This window comes from Gopherus evgoodei, chromosome 1 (assembly GCF_007399415.2).
Source record: "Gopherus evgoodei ecotype Sinaloan lineage chromosome 1, rGopEvg1_v1.p, whole genome shotgun sequence".
Classification (NCBI taxonomy): Eukaryota; Metazoa; Chordata; order Testudines; family Testudinidae; genus Gopherus; species Gopherus evgoodei.
In genome coordinates this window covers 74,505,724-74,524,232 of record NC_044322.1, presented here as the reverse complement: position 1 = coordinate 74,524,232, position 18,509 = coordinate 74,505,724, and positions in this window count along the sequence as shown.

Sequence of the window (18,509 nt, the reverse complement as noted above, 5' to 3'; positions counted from 1 at the left end):
GATGCAAGCAAACAATATGTCTTTAACAAATCTAGAGTAAGCAATACTCAACAGATGGGGGACTCTAGCTTGGGAATCAGTGACTCTGAGAAAGATTTGGACTTGTGATAGATGCTCAACTGACCATGATTTTCCAGTCTCATGTTGTGACCAAAAGGGCCAGTACAATCTTTGGACACATAAACAAGGGAATTTTGAGCAGGAGTAGAGAGGTTATTTTATCTCTGTATTTGGCACTGACGTGACTACTGCTGGAATACTGTATCCAGTTCTCATGTCCACAATTCAAGAAACATGTTGAAAATTTGGAGAGGGTTCAAAGAAGAGCCACAGAATGATTAAAGGATTCGAAAAAACATATCTTATAGTGATAGATTCAAGGAGCTCAATCTGTTTAGCTTCTCAAAGAGAAAGTTTAGGGGTGACTTGATCATAGTGTATAAGTATCCACATGGGGAACAAACATTTAATAAATGGCTCTTCAGTGTAGCAGAGAAAGGTATAACACAATCCAATGGCTGAAAGTTGAAGCTAGACAAATTCAGACTCGAAATAAGGCATGTATTTTTTTACACCAAATTATTTAAGCACTGGAATAATTTATCAGCTATTGTCATGGATTCTCCATCACTGGCAATTTTAAATTCAAGATTAGATGTCTTTTTAAAAGATATGGTCTAGGAATTATTTTGCAGAAGTTCTATGGTCTATGTTATAGAGGAGGTCAGACTAGATGATCACAGTGGTTTCTTTCTGGCTTGAATCTATTAATAGTTAAAAATATATTGCAGTGATTAGAATGGAATTCTGTTGACTAGTTGGCTCCCTCTTTGCTAATTAGGAGACTCTCTAAGGAGGTAGGGACATGTTCTGCAGAGTCCTGAACTGCAGATGTGCTGAACTACATCTCTGTTATGCCTCAATATGGCATGTAGTCATATGTCATAGATTCAACTTTAAACATAGCAATTCTTCAGGAAATTGGTTTATTGTGGTGATTTCTTATTGTTTACCATGTGTGCTCAGTTAAAATGGACTGTTTATTTGGTGTAGGTGTAAAACTCATACTGGTAAAGTGATTTCATATTACGAAGACATATGTCTCCTATTCCTTCTCAACTCTTATACCATGGCAACCACAGGACTAATGGAGATGGAAAATGCCCCACACTACCATGTCTAATTTTCTCAACATTTTCTGTAAAAAATGTAAATTGCTCATTTTTCCCACTTTCTTTCCCTTTTTTCTTTTTCTTCCTTCTGTAGGGGGCAAAAATTAGAATGGAGGGAAAAGGGAACAAAAGCCCATTAAATATAGACAATTTTTGAATGAAATTTAAAAATTCCACATTTTTCCAGAAAAATGATTATTTTTCCATTGAAAAATGTTTCTAAATCCAAAATGTTTATTAGCTTTAGTAATGATCACTCTCTGAATATTAAAATACTTTCTTAAGAATAGAATATGCAGCAGTTCTTTGTTTTTTGAATGTCATGTGACATTTATACCAAATAGCTATACATGTACACACTGTCGCAATGCTAAGTGATTTCTATTTAAATCCAATATTTATTTTAACCTTGAGCTACCTAAGACCTTTAATAAGGAGCTTCAAAGCATTTTTAAAATCATATCATTTTTAAATCTTACTCATTTAAATGCAAGTGCCTTAGAAGCTCAAATGGTGTTGGTTGTTCTCATTGAAGTTTATAATGCCTTAGATATTCAAATCAGCCTTATGCCTTCCATTTGTTAAGCAAATCTGCAAACTTTATATATCACATGGTTTATCTACATTAATACAGCTTTCTCTAACAGGACATACAGGAATAGACATATACACTTAAGGTGCACATTTTTATTGCCTCGAATTATCATAAAATCATAAAAAAATAGTGTGTATTGCTTTACTCTAATCAGACTCATTTTTATGTGGTTGTTGAAAGCCCTTTTGCATTCCATTCTATGTCTGGAGGACTGTATATAAAACTGATTCAGAAAAAACCAAAGTGTAGACACCTGCTGGCTTATAATACAAATACTAAAATATCTTAGAGCCTGCTGAAAGGAGAATTGGAACAATATGTCATTACTGAAAGCTCACTTGCAAGTTCTAATGTATTATAATGAAAACAGTATGACAAACCTAATGAGACAGTGAAGATTTGGGTAATTGTTCCTACAATGTATGGTAACTTTTCCAGCCGTTATTGGCAAACATAAAACCTAATGAGATTTTATTAATTTAAATGCAGTACATCTGCAAAACATTTCCTTAGTTGCATTCTCCTCTGATAATCTTCTTTCCCACATGTACTTGATCCTTTTAAGTTAACTGTTCTGTATAGTATGCTTTCTAAACAAAACATTCAAAATACCATAAAAGTGCATTGACTCTTTTTGGCATGCCTACCTTTTGTGAGTACATTTTTAAAATAACTGGATAGACTATAGTTTCGTCCAGTATTCTATCTTCTGTATGAATATTTGAATAGTATAACATATATAATCTATGTTTATACAGGAAATGTATGAGCAATATCTTTATATGAAGCCCTATCCTGCACTGTTGCTTACATTACTTCCCAAGTAGTATCACTCTGTTAAATGGGACTTCTTGCAGGGTAAATATTACTCAGTGTGAGGAAGGATAGTGCAATCAAACATTAAAACATTGATTATTATTTTTGTATTAGCTTACTTGTATCTCAGTTTAATACCACAATTATTTATTGGGAGTTTTCCTTTGTCTCAATAAAATCAAGCAGTTTGAGGAGGCTAAAGTAAATGATCTGTGAATGAGATGTAAATGGTTTAATTGTGCATTTAACATTTCTATCTCCAGTGCAGCCAGAAAACATCAATAACTAACTTTTCTCAACCAACTATTTTTTCAAATGTTCATTCATTCCTATTAAAATGTAATTGTGGTTTGTTTTCTACCTGCTATATTTGGTATTGTATCTTTTTCTGGTTATAGTGGCATAGAAGGATGACAGGAGAAATCTTGACCACGAAATCTTGATAAAAGATATTTCTGGTTGAAGGTACCCATGGCACACTGACAACTCATGAAACAAAATGCAATAGAGCTGTCATGAAGTTCAAAAGTTATATTGTCTCTGGTAAAATAACTGGAAAGAGATTGTGTTTACTTTTCCCTTGAGTTTTGTGGGTCATTTTGGATTGACAGTATAGATTTTTATTACAGTTTGTAAAAACTTTTTAAGCAATGAAGTCATCCACTTCATCTTTCTCGATTATTCTTGAATACAACCGACTTTGCTGCACTAGAATATTTAAAACTGTGCTGAAATTCATCAAATATCTTCCATCAATTGTACATCAAACTCATCATTGAGGGGAAAAACAATTGAGTAGGTGTGGATTGCTTCTTGGTACTACTCTATTTAACATTTTTATCAACAACCGGGAGGAAAACATAATCACCATTAATAAGGTATGCAGACAACACAAATATTGGAGGAGAGGTAAATAATGAAGAGGACAGGACATTGATACAGAGCAGTCTTGATCACTTGGTAAGGTCGGCTCAAGCAAACAATATGTGTTTCAATATGGCTAAACGTAAATGTATGCATCTGGAAACAAAGAATGAAGGCCACAGGGGACTTAGTCAGGGGATGCAGTGACTCTGAAATAGATTTGGGATCATGGTGGACAATCAGCTGAACATGAACTCTCAGTATAATACTGTAGCCACAAGGACAAACAAAGTTCTTGGATACACAAATGGGAATATTGTGTAGGAGTAGAGAGATTATTTTACTTCCATATTTGGCACTTGTGCAATTGCTGCTGAAATTGTGTGTTCAGTTTTGGAGTCTGCATTTCAAGAAGGATGTTGATAAATTGAAAAGGCTTCAGAGAAGAGCCATAAGAATGACTAAAGTATTAGAACAGTGATTATCAATCTTCTTGGACACAGGACCCATTTGTAAATGTTGCTGGCCTGTGGTGATCTACTTAATAGGTTGGGTCCTGCCGCCCAGGAGAAAGGAGAGGGATGGTCTGTTACAATATAATAAATAGTGTGAGGTAGTCAGGTTCTGCCCTGGGGCTGGGAGTCCTTGGTTTGCAGAGCCTGTTCACACTCATCCTGCAATAGTGGCTCCTACGTATTTGGTCCTGTGGGGCTGTCTGGGCTCAGTTCCCCATTTGGACACAGATAACTGCTCAGGTTTGGCCCTGCCCCCAACCAAATGTGTGTACATGGCATTGTGACCTGGAACATGGGGTTGCTGCACCACTCACTTACCTGTGCCTTATTCAATCCACCCAACATCATGATAGAGGGGTGGCTGAGCCAAACCCGAGTGGCACTTTGACCCTGGAGATCACAGGGCCCAGATCAGAGAGCCAAGATCAACCTGCTCATGGAACCAGAGCTATAGGAGCTGCTATGTGATCCTTTGAAACATTCTGGTGACCCAATTTTGGGTCACAACCTATGGGTTGAGAAACCCTGGTTTAAAAAATATGCCTTATAGTGATAGACTCATAGAGCTCAGTCTATTTAACTTAACAAAGAGAAAATTAAGGGATGACTTGATTACAGTCTGTATGTATCCACATGAGAAACAAATATTTAATAAGTGGGTCCTCAGTGTAGCAGAGAGAGGTATGGTAACACAATCGAATGGCTGAAAGTTGAATTTAGACAAATTCAGATTGAAAATAATGTGTAATTTTTTAATAGTGAGGGTAATTAAATATTGGAACAGTTTACCAAAGGTTGTAGTGGGTTCTCCTTCACTGGCAATATTTAAATCAAGGTTGGATGCTTTTCTAAAAGATATGGTCTAGGGATTATTTTGGAGAAGTTCTATGGCTTGTGTTATACTGGAAGTCAGACTAAATTATTACAGAGTGTCTCTTATGACTTTGGAATCTATGAATCAATGAAAAACATATTGGGAAAAAAGGAAAAGAGAGGGCCCAAAGTCAATGGTAATTCCATGGGCAGAGTACTCACAGCACTGTTTTCTGAGTAAAAAGAACAGGAGTACTTGCAGCATCTTAGAGACTAACAAATTTATTGTAGCATAAACTTTCGTGGGCTACAGCTCATGCTTATGCTGCAATAAATCTGTTAGTCTCTAAGGTGTCACAGGTACTCCTATTTTTTTTGGGGATACAGACGAACACGGCTACTACTCTGAAACCTATTTTCTGAGTGAATCCCTTATTGACTCATCTTATTTTATTCTTATTGTAATCATATCTGGCAGTCTTCATGCTTAGGGCAAGAGTCTGCCCTGGATGTTGTGGCCACACAGTGAAGTAATGGATACCAAGCTATCTCTTTACATCTCTGCACAAACTAACCAAGACTGCAGGTCTGCATGTACAGGGACTCATTGTACTTTCCCCTCAGCTAGGCAGGGGCAGGGGGAAATACAGGAGATGGATGGGATGGATAATTGGTTCAACTCCTATACTATGCTAGCCATCAGAGCTGAGCCATTACACAAGGAGTGGGAACTAGCTGCTGTTATAGACTGCATGGTATAGACCAGAGCAAGAGGGACACCACTTCAAGGATGGCATAACAATGTACCATTCCTTATTATGGACTGTGCCTTTGAGACATTATAGCCTTTATATTTATATCTTTTTGCTAGTTTTCTCTTTCATTGAGTTTATCCTCAGTGCTCTCTCTCAGCTACATTTACCCCTTCTCCTAGCTGTTCCAGCTGTCACCCTGGCCTTATATAGTCTTCTGGAAGGTGGAGGTATGGGTGGTAGACCCATGGTCTGCCATCCTTCTTGAAGTCTGCTGCCATCAGGTGATAACTGGTAAGTTTTCTTCCCTATTTCATGCTTTCCAACTGGTGGAAGTCTGAGTTATTCTCTATAGTTTTGGTATCTACTGTGTCCAGTTTTGGTCCCACACTTTAAGAAAGATGTGCACAAATTAGATAGGGTCCAGAGGAATAGTTAGAAATAGTCAGAGAGGAAAGATTGAAAGAATTGGATATGTTTAGTCTGGATGCAAGAAGGCTAAGGTGAGGGAGAGGGAGAGCACACACCTGATAGCAATCTTCCAATATATACCAAACTGTTATAGAGAGGATGAAGATCAATAATTCTCTCTGTCCCCTGAGAGTAGAATAGGAAGCAGTTGGTTTTGTTTACAGCAAGGGAGATTTAGGTTAGATATTAGGGAGATCTTTCTCATGATAAGATTTTTTAAGCAGTGGAACAGGTTACCTAGGGGAGGTTGTGAAATCTCTATCATAAGAGGATTTTAAGAACAAGTTAGACAAATACATCTCAGGGGTGGTCTAAATATACATAATCCTAATACAAAGCAGGGTAATGGACTAGATGACTTCCTCAGGCTCCTTTCAGACCTATATTTCTATGATTCTGTGATTCTAGTCTGACGAATCCCATGTTCCTGTTGAAGCAAGTGATAATTCGAAGAGTATCAGTAATCTATTAGAGTTCTCTGAAGGGGTCAACAAACGTGTGGACAAGACATAGATTGAGAACTGCTTAAAAGACAGGGAACAAAGGGTAGGAATAAATGGTAAATTCTCAGAATGGAGAGGGGTAACTAGTGGTGTCCTAGAATGAATCCTGTTCAACTTACTCATAAATGATCTGGAGAAAGGGATAAAAAGTGAGGTGGCAAAGTTTGCAAATGATACTAAACTGCTCAAGATAGTTGGGACCAAAGCAGACTATGAAGAATTTTGAAAAGATCTCACAAAACTAAGTGACTGGGCAACAAAATGGCAAATGAAAATTAATGTGGATAAATGTAAAGTAATGCACATTGGAAAAAATAACCCCAACTATACATACAATATGATGGGGGCTAATTTAGCTACAACAAATCAGGAAAAAGATCTTGGAGTAATCGTGGATAGTTCTCTGAAGACGTCCACACAATGTGCAGCGGAGGTCAAAAAAGCAAACAGGATGTTAGGAATCATTAAAAGGGGGATAGAGAATAAGACGGACAATATATTATCGCCCTTATATAAATCAATGCTACGCCCACATCTTGAATACTGCGTACATATATGGTCTCCTCATCTCAAAAAAGATATACTGGCTCTAGAAAAGGTTCAGAGAAGGGCAATTAAAATGATTAGGGGTTTAGAACGGGTCTCATATGAGGAGAGATTAAAGAGGCTAGGACTTTTCAACTTGGAAAAGAGGAGACTAAGGGGGGATATGATAGAAGTGTATAAAATCATGAGTCATGTGGAGAAAGTAGATAAGGAATAATTATTTACTTATTCCCATAATACAAGAGCTAGGGGCCACCAAATGAAATTAATAGGCAGTAGGTTTAAAATGAAGAAAAGGAAGTTCTTCTTCACACAGTGCACAGTCAACTTGTGGAACTCCTTACCTGAGGAGATTGTGAAGGCTAGGATTATAATAGTGTTAAAAAGAGAACTGGATAAATTCATGAAGGTTAAGTCCATTAATGGCTATTAGTGAGGATGGGTAAGGAATGGTGTCCCTAGCCTCTGTTTGTTAGAGGGTGGGGATGGATGGCAGGAGAGAGATCACTTGATCATTACCTGTTAGGTTCACTCCCTCTGGGGCACCTGGCATTGGCCACTGTCAGTAGACAGGATATTGGGCTAGATGGACCATTGGTCTGACCCAGTATGGCTGTTCTTATGTTCTTAAGCTTCTGCAGGCTTTGAGTCATACTGTTGCTAATTGGGCAGAATATCTATCCTCAGTATGTGTGGAAAGGGATGATGTATACCTTTGGCAAACCCTAGAAAACTCATGGTAGAGGGAAGTGGGTAAAATAGCCACTTTCAACCTGAAAAAAGGGAAGAAGCCAGCCAGAGACCAAATCAGAGACAGAGGAGAGGCTAATAAGCAATTTTCATGCAAATCACAAGAGTTCACTTCAGTTTCCCATAGAATTTGAGCTTTTGTCAATTAAAAGCAAACAGGTGTGACTAAACAGATAACTAAATAGACTTTAAGGTCAGAAGGGACCAAAATGTGTTGGTTTTGGTTGAAAAAATCTTAAGAGAACTGAAACCAGAAAACCAGACCCACAGTGACCAAACCTTACAAAGTGTTTAGACAGATGAAATTCTGCAGGCCTGTAACTGTAATATAAACGGACAATTTTTACCTCCATCCACAATATACCATACATCTCTTTTCTCATTTGTTAACATACCTCCATCAACCTGCCCTCCACTAGTGAAACCAGCTTCACCAATTCTTTTGTGCCTCAATATTCACTGTTATTTATTTCCTTTATTCAATAGACTGCATCTACTCAGAGGTTGGGAAAGTACATGATAATACAATTCATCACATAGTTCTGTAAAGTATCATGTGGATATCACTGCTACTTATGAAATGAGTATGGATATGACTTTTCATAATTACATCCTATTACATTACATAATACAGACCTAATGATTTTTGTATATACCAAAAATGTGTGTCTTATAGGGATTTTTTGTTACTTATTCAAAATAATTGTTCAGCTAAACTGGACATTTTCTAGTCTTTTTCAGAGTTTTACAAAACAGATTATAATATGTTAGGCCAAATATCAGGCCTTATTCCTTCCTTCTGAGACTTCAGTAGACATTTTGCCTACCGAACAGATTTGGTCCTTCCTAAAGTATGTGTGTGGTACATTAACAAATACTGAATACAAATGGCCATATATTCCCCTTGTTCTCAAAACTCCAATTTTTATATTAAAAATTTGTATCTATACCTATCCTCACACTTGTCCCATATTGGTGAAAATATGTATTATTTTCAGTCTTAACATCACCCAGTCTTGTGGTTCCCCTCCAGAAAAATCGCTATTGCCAAAACAGATGTACCTCCTGTACACAATAAAATGTCTTTAAAAATGTAATATTTTGTAATACTGATTTCCTTGACCTTTATTAGAAAGTAATATAGTTTTGTGCTTAAGAGAAATGACCTACCAAATCAAGAGCAGATGATCACATGCTACAACCAAGACTTCACAAGGGAAACTAAATTTCTTGTCCATTTACTATGAGACTTGTCGTGCTTAATCCACATGCAGTTTTTATGGGAGTTGAATAATGTGTAATAAATTCATAGATTGTACACCACTCTATCCCAGAATAATCAATCAAAAATGACTGCTGATTGATTTCTTTTGTAAATGAGAACATACTTATTGTTTAATTGATTTCAGTGCTCTTCAAAAGGTGATTTGAAAGTCATATTTTTAAATGCATCTCAGTGCATTTCTAGTGAGGTTTCTTAGATAAATACAAAAATGTGACTTTTTGACAATGCTGGTGTCTTTTTCCCCCCTTCCCTTAAAAAAATCCAGGGATGTTTACAAGAAAGTTACTCAGTTTAACTTACAGCCAGCAAAGATAACACAATTAGAACATTTTTTGAGAGGTTTCAATTTTAAATATTTAGGAACATCTTCCTCTTAGATACAACTTCCAGACTTCAGACAAAATATTTATTTTGTGTTATAGTGCACACACACCTCCAAAAAAAGAAAAAAAAAAGGGAAACTCTCCCTGGGGTCCTACAATTGTAAAACTTAGGTAATATAACAAGCAAGAAACAGATGGTTCCACAGCACAGAAGCATTTTAAAATAAACATTGATACAAGTTGGGATAAAATTCTTAATAGGAATACAGTTTTAAACATGTTAACTGTTGTTGACATTGCTACTTAAAACTGCTTCATAGATCCCGACAGGGAGAAAAAAAAGCTAATTAATGTGGGATATGATGAATGTATGGCATTAACTGTATTATTTACAGTAAATAGTCATCTCCTGAAAAAATGAGTGTTATTTTGGTTTCATGAAACATAGTCTATAAATATTTTTAATTGTTTTCATGATTTTTCAGTCTGCTTATTACTAACGTCTAGCCATTTGCTTGTTCTAAAATATGCTTGCTGATTTATATATCATGCTAAACCTTAAGTATCTTGTATAAGAAATGCTGCGTTATTTGGTTCTGTAATCATAAGTGCTTAATTGACCATTTTAAAAAGGCAGGCTGTTTTTTTAGAGTTAACTCAAATAGATGTAAGAAGGCCAATATTTGTTTTTTCTAACACGTTTTAACATAAATATAGGAAAGAATGGACTATAATGGTGTATTGTGAGGGACATCATTTGAGCACCAACTAGAAAGTCAATTTTGAAATCATCTTTCACTTGTGCTGTTTCTGTTTATTTCTCTCTATTTCTTTGGATGAACAGCTCCATCATAGATTCACGAGGAGCAAAATAAATCTATTAATCAACCTCTTTTCATAGGCTATGAAACCGAGAAAATTTTAGGATGCTGCTCCTTATCTTTGTACATCCCATGGTGAAAAAGATACTACCCAACTTCTGCTTTCAGATGTGCAAGTGCCAGCATCTGCTTTCTGAAGCTGTACTTTAGATTAGATATACTACAATAATTATGTGGCAAAATACAACTGCAATACCTTGGTTTCTTCACAGCTGGTTGACAGTCCATGTATTGGGATGAGTACATAAATGTGTTCATGCAGTGGCACTCAAACATGATATATTCAAATACTCCAATAAAAACCAAGTTTCTGAATTAGTAGCTTTATCCATGCAATTAGTCTGTAATAGGTAAGAAGTAAAAGGAAACCCCACTTCTGTGACACATAAGGCCGTTTACAAATTGCAAGAAGCATGGATGCTGGGAGATTAGGGCCCATTATATGCCTCAGTGGGCTCCACACTACATTTGGACTGTACGTTGTGTAGTTTGCCAAGTATTCTGTTCATCTTTTTCTCTCATCATGGTTCATGAAGATACATAAACGGTATGAAAGACTCCACTATGATTGTTAGTAGTGGCTGAGTGAAAGAGATTTTCAGTGATGAAACCAAGATAAGTTGTGAGTTCCAACATAAACAGTCATAGATATAACTGGTGCATATTCTCTATAGAACTCACATTTATGCAGTGCTGTTGCCTATCCCGCTGTTTTACCTGGGCCTGGAGTTGCTGAACTTGTTAAAACCTGGGCTAAGAAACTAATGGGTGTTTTAGCTCAAGTAGTAAAAGATTATGCTTAGAACTAGTTACAATTTTTTTTTAAGAAGAATAGTACATTCATCAAAATAATATTGTCCCCAAAAAAGAAAAGTTAGAATTATTTTTCAAAAACATCAAAACAGTTAATTTCAGCCATTTCCAAATAAAACATGTTTCAACCACTCCTAAATATTTTGGTTCAACTTTTACTTCCAAAAGTAAGTTTCATTTAGAAATGGAACTAAATTTACAAATAAAAAAACAAAGAAAGTGTGAAAATACCTAAAAGGAAAAAAGGAAAAGAACAACAAATATATTTCAATGAAAGAGAAACTGAATTTACTTTTTTTGATTTTTCACTTTGGCACCCAAACAAAAAAACAAACAAAAAAATTGTGCAGCTCTACTTATGCTTTTAGAACCAGAGGTTCTAGGATCAGTTTCCTCTTCTGTCAACCCAACTAGATGCACTGTGTTACAAGCCCCTGGGCCACAACTTGTAATGCAATGTTGCTGGGTGGATTATAGGCAGGTGGGATTGAATCTGGGACCTCTAGGTTTAAAAGCATGGGTGTCTACTGCTTGAGCTAAAAGACCCCACACTGTTATTGCAAAAGCTGTACAGGGTCAGCCACTAGAGGGGGACAGAAAGCATACTAAGGCTAAGAGCAGAGATTGTGTTTCATCTAACTTAGATTAATATATCTGAGACCATGTTTCTTAAGAATGCATCAGTGATACCATTCTAATAAAAACACTCCCCTTAGCATCAAATAGCAAATCTTGGGGGAAAGCAATGTTGTAACTGAGGCGCTTAAACTCTCCCATGGAATAAAAGTATTAATGTTACACTACAAATACCACAAATAGGGTCTGACCCCCCCTGGCTAAGTAAAAGTCATACTGTGATGTGGTTGGTCATGCCTGATAGTAGTTCAGTCTATGAACTGATTTCAGTGTGACTTCCTGGAGTAAGCTTCTATTGAATGCCAGTAAGGGTATCACAATGTGCTTCAAAATAAGCTAGAAAACATGAGGAATGTTTGTAGTTGACAATATATTATCATATGGATGCCTATTGACTTTCACCAGCATCTCAGTTTTATACAGAATTATTATGCAGCAGCATTGGATGGTAATATCAACAAATTAATCTCCAAATTGGAATATTCAATATGCTGATTTTAACAACACTCAACTCATTACATTAAATTAAAGGCTCAACAACATTACATCTTTTATCACACACACACATTTTTAAAAGACTATTTATTAAGGTTGCAGTTGTAAATTAGGAAAAGCCAGAATTAAGGTTGGCCCACTTATGTAGATGTATTACAATATTCTTCAGTTAGAGAATCACATGCTCTTTTTTCCACTGGACCTCAGCATCATTCACCTATTCAATATTTTGTTTTCTCCTAATCATCTAATGAGGGGTCCCCTACCTTATTTACTGTATACTATTTAATCCCTGTTCTGAAGACAGAATAAATGTCTTTGTTGGCTTTTCTATGAAGCTCGTCACTATAGTATCTGAATACTTTGAAAATATGTATGTATGTATGTATTTATGTATTTTCAAAACTCCTGTGAGATCAGATGATCCTGGGAATTGAGGCTCAGAGAAATAAAGGTAAAAATATCCATTAATTCTGGATGCCCAATTGGAGACACCAAGGTCCTGATTTTTCAGAGTACTGATCATCATATAGCGCTATATGTTGCAAGCAAAGCTCCTATTAAGTTCAGAAGCAGCTGTGAAGTTGGCAAATCATGTTTGTCTGCACATCAGACCCCAAATGAGAAACCTGAAGTGATCAGCTGCAAAAGTGTTGGTTTAAGTGACTAGTCTACCACCATATAGGAATGGCCCTACCAAATTCATTGTCCATTTGGGTCAATTTCACCATCATAAGTGTTTAAAAATTGTAAATTTCATGATTTCAGCTATTTAAATCTGAAATTTCACAGTGCTGTAATTATAGTTATCCTGACTCAAAAAGGAGTTGGGGAGTCATAAGGTTATTTAGAGGGAGTTGAGGTACTGCTACCCTTACTTCTGCACTGCTGGTGGTGGCGTCACTGCCTTCAGAACCGGGCAGTTGGAGAGCGGTGGCTGCTGGCCAGGAACCCAGCTCTGAAGGCAGAGCTACTGCCAGCAATGCAGAAGTAAGGATGGCATGATATGGTATTTCCACCCTTACTTCTGCACTGTTGCCTGCAGAGTTGGGCCCTCAGTCAGCAGCCACCACTCTCTGGCTGCCTAGTTCTGAAGGCAGCAATGCAGGAGTAAGGGTGCATGGTATGATACTGCCACCCTTACTTCTGTGCTGCTGCTGGTGGAGCGCTGCTTTCAGAGCTGGACACCCAGCCAACAGGCACCGCTCTCCGGCCTCCCAACTGTGAAGGCAGCACAAAAGCAAGGGTGGCAATACTGCAACCTCCTAAAATAACCTCATGACCTTCCTGCAACTCCCTTTTGGGTCAGGACCCTCGATTTGAGAAATGCTGATTGCCCTCATGAAATCTGTATAGTATAGGGTAAAAGCACACAAAAGACCAGATTTCATGGTCCGTGATGCATTTTTCATCGTCGTGAATTTGGTAGGGCCCTACATATAGGAATTCTGTGAAAGACATTGAGTTAGAATTCAGTTCTTCAGGGTGCCATTCAACTGCCTTAATCATGAAACCAAAGAGAAAAACTAATATGTGATCATGTAATTAAAGATTCTATCATATTGAATATGCACACAGAAGTCAAATTAAAGTTGCACAGGCAACCTTAATTTTGGCATTTCCTAACTTTTGAGTGCTTGAGTTGGCAACCTGACAAATGTTCTTTTAACATAGTTTTTATGTGTGTAATTTATTAGGTGTTTGGAAAAGAAAATACAAAACCCAGAAATTCTGTCATATGGCATTATATTGACACCTGCTGGTGATAGGTGAGATTGATGTTTCATCCATTCCCTTCACAACAATTGTTTAAGAAGGTGGTGGGTAGGCCAATAACATTTGAGATCTACTGTTCTGTGTTGAAAGCCCTGTTTCCATAAGGGAAGGCATGCCTAGGGCTTAGGGACTAGAAACCTGAGCACTACAGGGTTATGTTTCTGTTAAAGTTTTGTGACCTCCAGAGAGGATTTTCCTCTCTGATTAGTGGAGCTGGTTGAAAAATTTCAAATATAAATTTCTTTTAATGACAAAAGGCATACATTTTATGTGAAAATGTTAATGAAAAACTTCATTTTTTAGCCAGCTGTACTGAGGAGCCATGGCTGGCCCTGAGGAGCAGATGTGGAACTTTACAGTCTCTGAGTCTCCAGGAATGCAGGCACCATGTTGGTGGAGGTAGGGAGTACAGACTGTGTCTCCATCTCTACCCTCCTCGCTGTACTCTTTCCCTTTTTCTCCCACCTCAAACATCCCTGCTCCCTTAATATTCCCACGCACAATCAGGGGAGTTGTTGGAATGGGGCGGAAGTGCATCCTTTCTTCTTTTTCAATAATTTCCTGATACCTACAAACTGTTATCACATTAGAAACCCAGGCAGTCCAGAAAGCAAAACTACTTTTAAAAGAGAGCAAGATTGGTGAAGGGCAATAAGTCCTATCACAAACCATTTAACAGCAACACATAACAACAAGTTAAGGGACACTTCTTAACTATACCAGAAAGCCCACACAGTATATTTCCATTGACGATGACTATACTCCTGCCCAGCAGGAAAAGGAGTCTCTCCTACAAAATAATAGAAAAAGAAAAACCTAAATTAGGACTTTACTCTTCCCTCACAAACACACCAGGCACCACACACTTTACCTATATACATATGGCAATGCTGAATATGTGTCACTGTTTCTCAGACCAGTAGCAAAGGCAGTAATACGGTAAGTAATATTGGTTGAGATCCTGAGCTGTGTGCTGAAACACTGATGGATTCTTGCTAGGAACCCAACATATCTGAGCTGCGTGATTCATTCTAGTGCAAGGGGAATCCACTGATGATACAGGGCCAGGATAGAAACCTCTCCACCAAATCTCATCACTTCTGCCTACATAGGGAAATGTGGCCTGAACAAAGAGGGACTGGTCAGAACATTTCTACACTGCACTGATGCTTGACTACCATATTGCCCCTTTGGAGCAGTTAGCATCTGAAATAAGTTATAGCACTTGTTACACCTGGGGACCACTGTACAACTAGCAGGCCCAACCTGTGCTGTAGATGCTCCTTGGCCGTAGCTGAGGATGAACCCCATTATTAAAATTACTCTTCTTGACACTTACAGCAATACATTGTGCTAAAATATAGAAGTATGGTGAAGCAGAATAGAAAAGCAAAAAAAAAAAAAGAAGAAGGCTACAAGGTGCTGCACATTTGTATTATGCTCATGAAGATTTGTAAATGATTGGACGCAAGTTTGGTATCACATCATGTACTCATCTTAGACACACAAGTATTGTCCCTGCAGTGAATGGGACTACTCAAGAAAGTATGATAAAGAGGTTTTGGACACTAATGTGCCAGACTGGAAAATTAGAAAAGCTAAAATTTTCTTTAAACTGTGGATTGAAAAATATAACTGAAGGAAAAATTACTCAAACTATTTTTAAAAAGCATCACTTTAAATAGAATTAATCTAGTACTGCTCATTCCCAATAGAGTAGTTTCAGTTCAGCATTGTTAAGATAAGTTGTGTTTCTCTTCCCTAATTATTAGAAATTGTTAGCAGAATTTGGAATTAAATTCCTTTCTCACTAACTAAAGAGTGCTATATGTATTGCTAGTTTCCTGCTGGATGTACATGTAAAATTGCTTCTTGAACTAGCCTTGGCATTTGAATATTAAGACTGAAAGTTCACATCTGTGTATTTAACAGTCCTATTATCTTCCAAATTAAATATAACTATAAAGATGTCTCTTTACTGGTATTAAGGACCAGTTTTCTCATGCACTTTTATGTGAAGCACATTGAAAACTGCAGAGTTCCATTCAGCACAAATTATCAGAACTCCACACCGAGAATCACCATCAGCACTCATCACAGCTGAGAAATTAAATCTGTGTTCTTCCCCCCAAAAAAACCATATATGACTTCTGCAAATATCTTTGCAAAAGTAGAAAATTCCTGCTAAAAATATTGTATACTTTTTGACTTTTCAGAAGCAAAATTCTTTTGAAATGTTCTTAAAGGGTAAAATTTTCAATTGGAAGTGCCATTCATTGAAATATGACCTGGCAGCCCCTCCACCAGGACAGATGGGTGGTCTTACCAAAGCTAAGTGGTGTTGTGACCTTGTGTGTCAGGTGGCAATGCACCAAGTAGGAAACTGGCCCTAGCCCCATGGAACAGAAGCCGCCACTTGGAGCTACAGGGAAGGCTGGTTGTGAACTCCCCAGGCTCTCCAGGATCCAAGCCCTTCCAGAGATAAAACAGAATAACACAAAATCACTGAAAAATAAAATGAAAAAATATTTTTAAAATGAAAAGAATTTCAGGGACCCTGAAATAGACTCAAGAAGATCAATCGTTTTAGCTTAAGAAAGAGAAATTTGAGGAATGACTTGGTTACAGTGTCTACACAGAGAAGAAATATTTGATAATGCTCTCTAGCAGAGAACGGTATAGCATGATCCAATGGCTAGTTGAAGCTGGACAAATTCAGACTGGAAACAAGGCATATATTTTTAACAGAGCAATTAACCATTGGAAAAAGGTTATCAAGGGTCTCGGTCCATCACTGGCAATTTTTAACTCAATATTGGATCTTTTTCTAAAAGCTATACCATGAGAGGTGTATGGCTGTGTTATACAGGAGGTCATGCAGATGATCACAATAGTCCCAACTGGCAGTGCAATTTATGAATCTTAATAAAAGATAAACAGATAAAATGATGTTGTTAACTTTTCAATACTGCCCAAAAAGTAGCTCTTGCTTAACTGATCATATTAATAGATTTGCCACTAATAGTGTCTATAAGTTTAGGGATATACTTGGAATGTATAGGGTAGGTTATCTGACACTCGTGACGTTTCATATGAGCCATCAGATGAAGCTGAGTATCAAATCTAGGCCAGAATTAGAGGGAAGTTTTTTTCCTAGCAATTTATTTCTTTGAACTATGAGATTAAGATTACATTTTTTATGAAATATTGAAGTCTTCCGGAAGCGTTTTTGGACAATGCAGAGTTAAAAATGATCATGTTGTTTCCATTTTTTAAAATTCTGTATACATTGCAGAGTGACAGATATGCTTATATGCTGCAGAAATGTGCTTCTGATTGACAGGAGCCTTGAAATGTTATTTATGTGTTTAGCTCCAAATATCAAGGACATGATTTAGTAGGAAACCATCATGTTAACACCATTAATAGCAACTTCACCATCATGTATAATCCTGTACTGAATAGTACTATTTACTTCTTAAACAGCCTGTATAGTGTTTTCACATTCTACATTTTACTTTTGCACATGATATCAAAAGTTAAAAGCTTTCCTATTAAAACCATTATTCCCAAGACAAGAAACACCTTCACTGATAAGAGTTCTGCATCATAAACGTGAAGACATTATATATATATATCTTTGGCTGTCATATATGTATAAATGTATATATATGATAGCCAAGGATTCTGCCTGCATTTGCTATTATTAAAATAAATGTCAACACAGAGGAAAGTATGTTCGTGCTGTCAGAGGGTGTATGGTTAGACTACATCTGAACATTGTTTTGCAGGGAGAAGTGTTGATGATTTGATCACCTGTCAGAAGTGTCTCTGTGAAATGTCTTCCAAAGCCTTCAGTTCTGTTTCTGTTACCATCTGTGAAGCAAAGAACAAAGCCCCCCTTGCTGGTAAAGTATGCTGGAATGGAAAGATTTCACAGACATCCATTTGGGGCTTTTGTTGTCCACGTGGAATTTCTCTTCTCTTCTTCCTCTCCCCCTCATCCACCACCACCACTTTTTTATTGTTGTTGTCAAGCAAATATTTCAATTTTAAAATCTTTCAGAAGTTGCCATATTGATTCTCTCTTTTTTTTTCCATCATCATGGCTCTGAGAACAATTTGAACAGATGTGTTCTTAAAATAGCAAATGGTGCAGTGTGTCACAATAGAATGTTTTAAGCTAAATCACAATGTGCTGCATGTTGTAGATATCTTTAAAATAGAGCAGCAAAGAATCCTGTGGAACCTTATAGACTAACAGACGTTTTGGAGCATGAGCTTTCGTGGGTGAATACCTACTTCGTCAGATGCATGTCAAGCTCATGCTCCAAAACCTCTGTTAGTTTATAAGGTGCCACAGGATTCTTTGCTGCTTTTACAGATCCAGACTTAACATGGCTACCCCTCTGATACTTTAAAATAGAGATTAGCCATAATAAAGGAGGTTACCTAGCCATTCCCTTCGGAAATTGGGTTTTGTGTCTTGCAAAACTATTCATG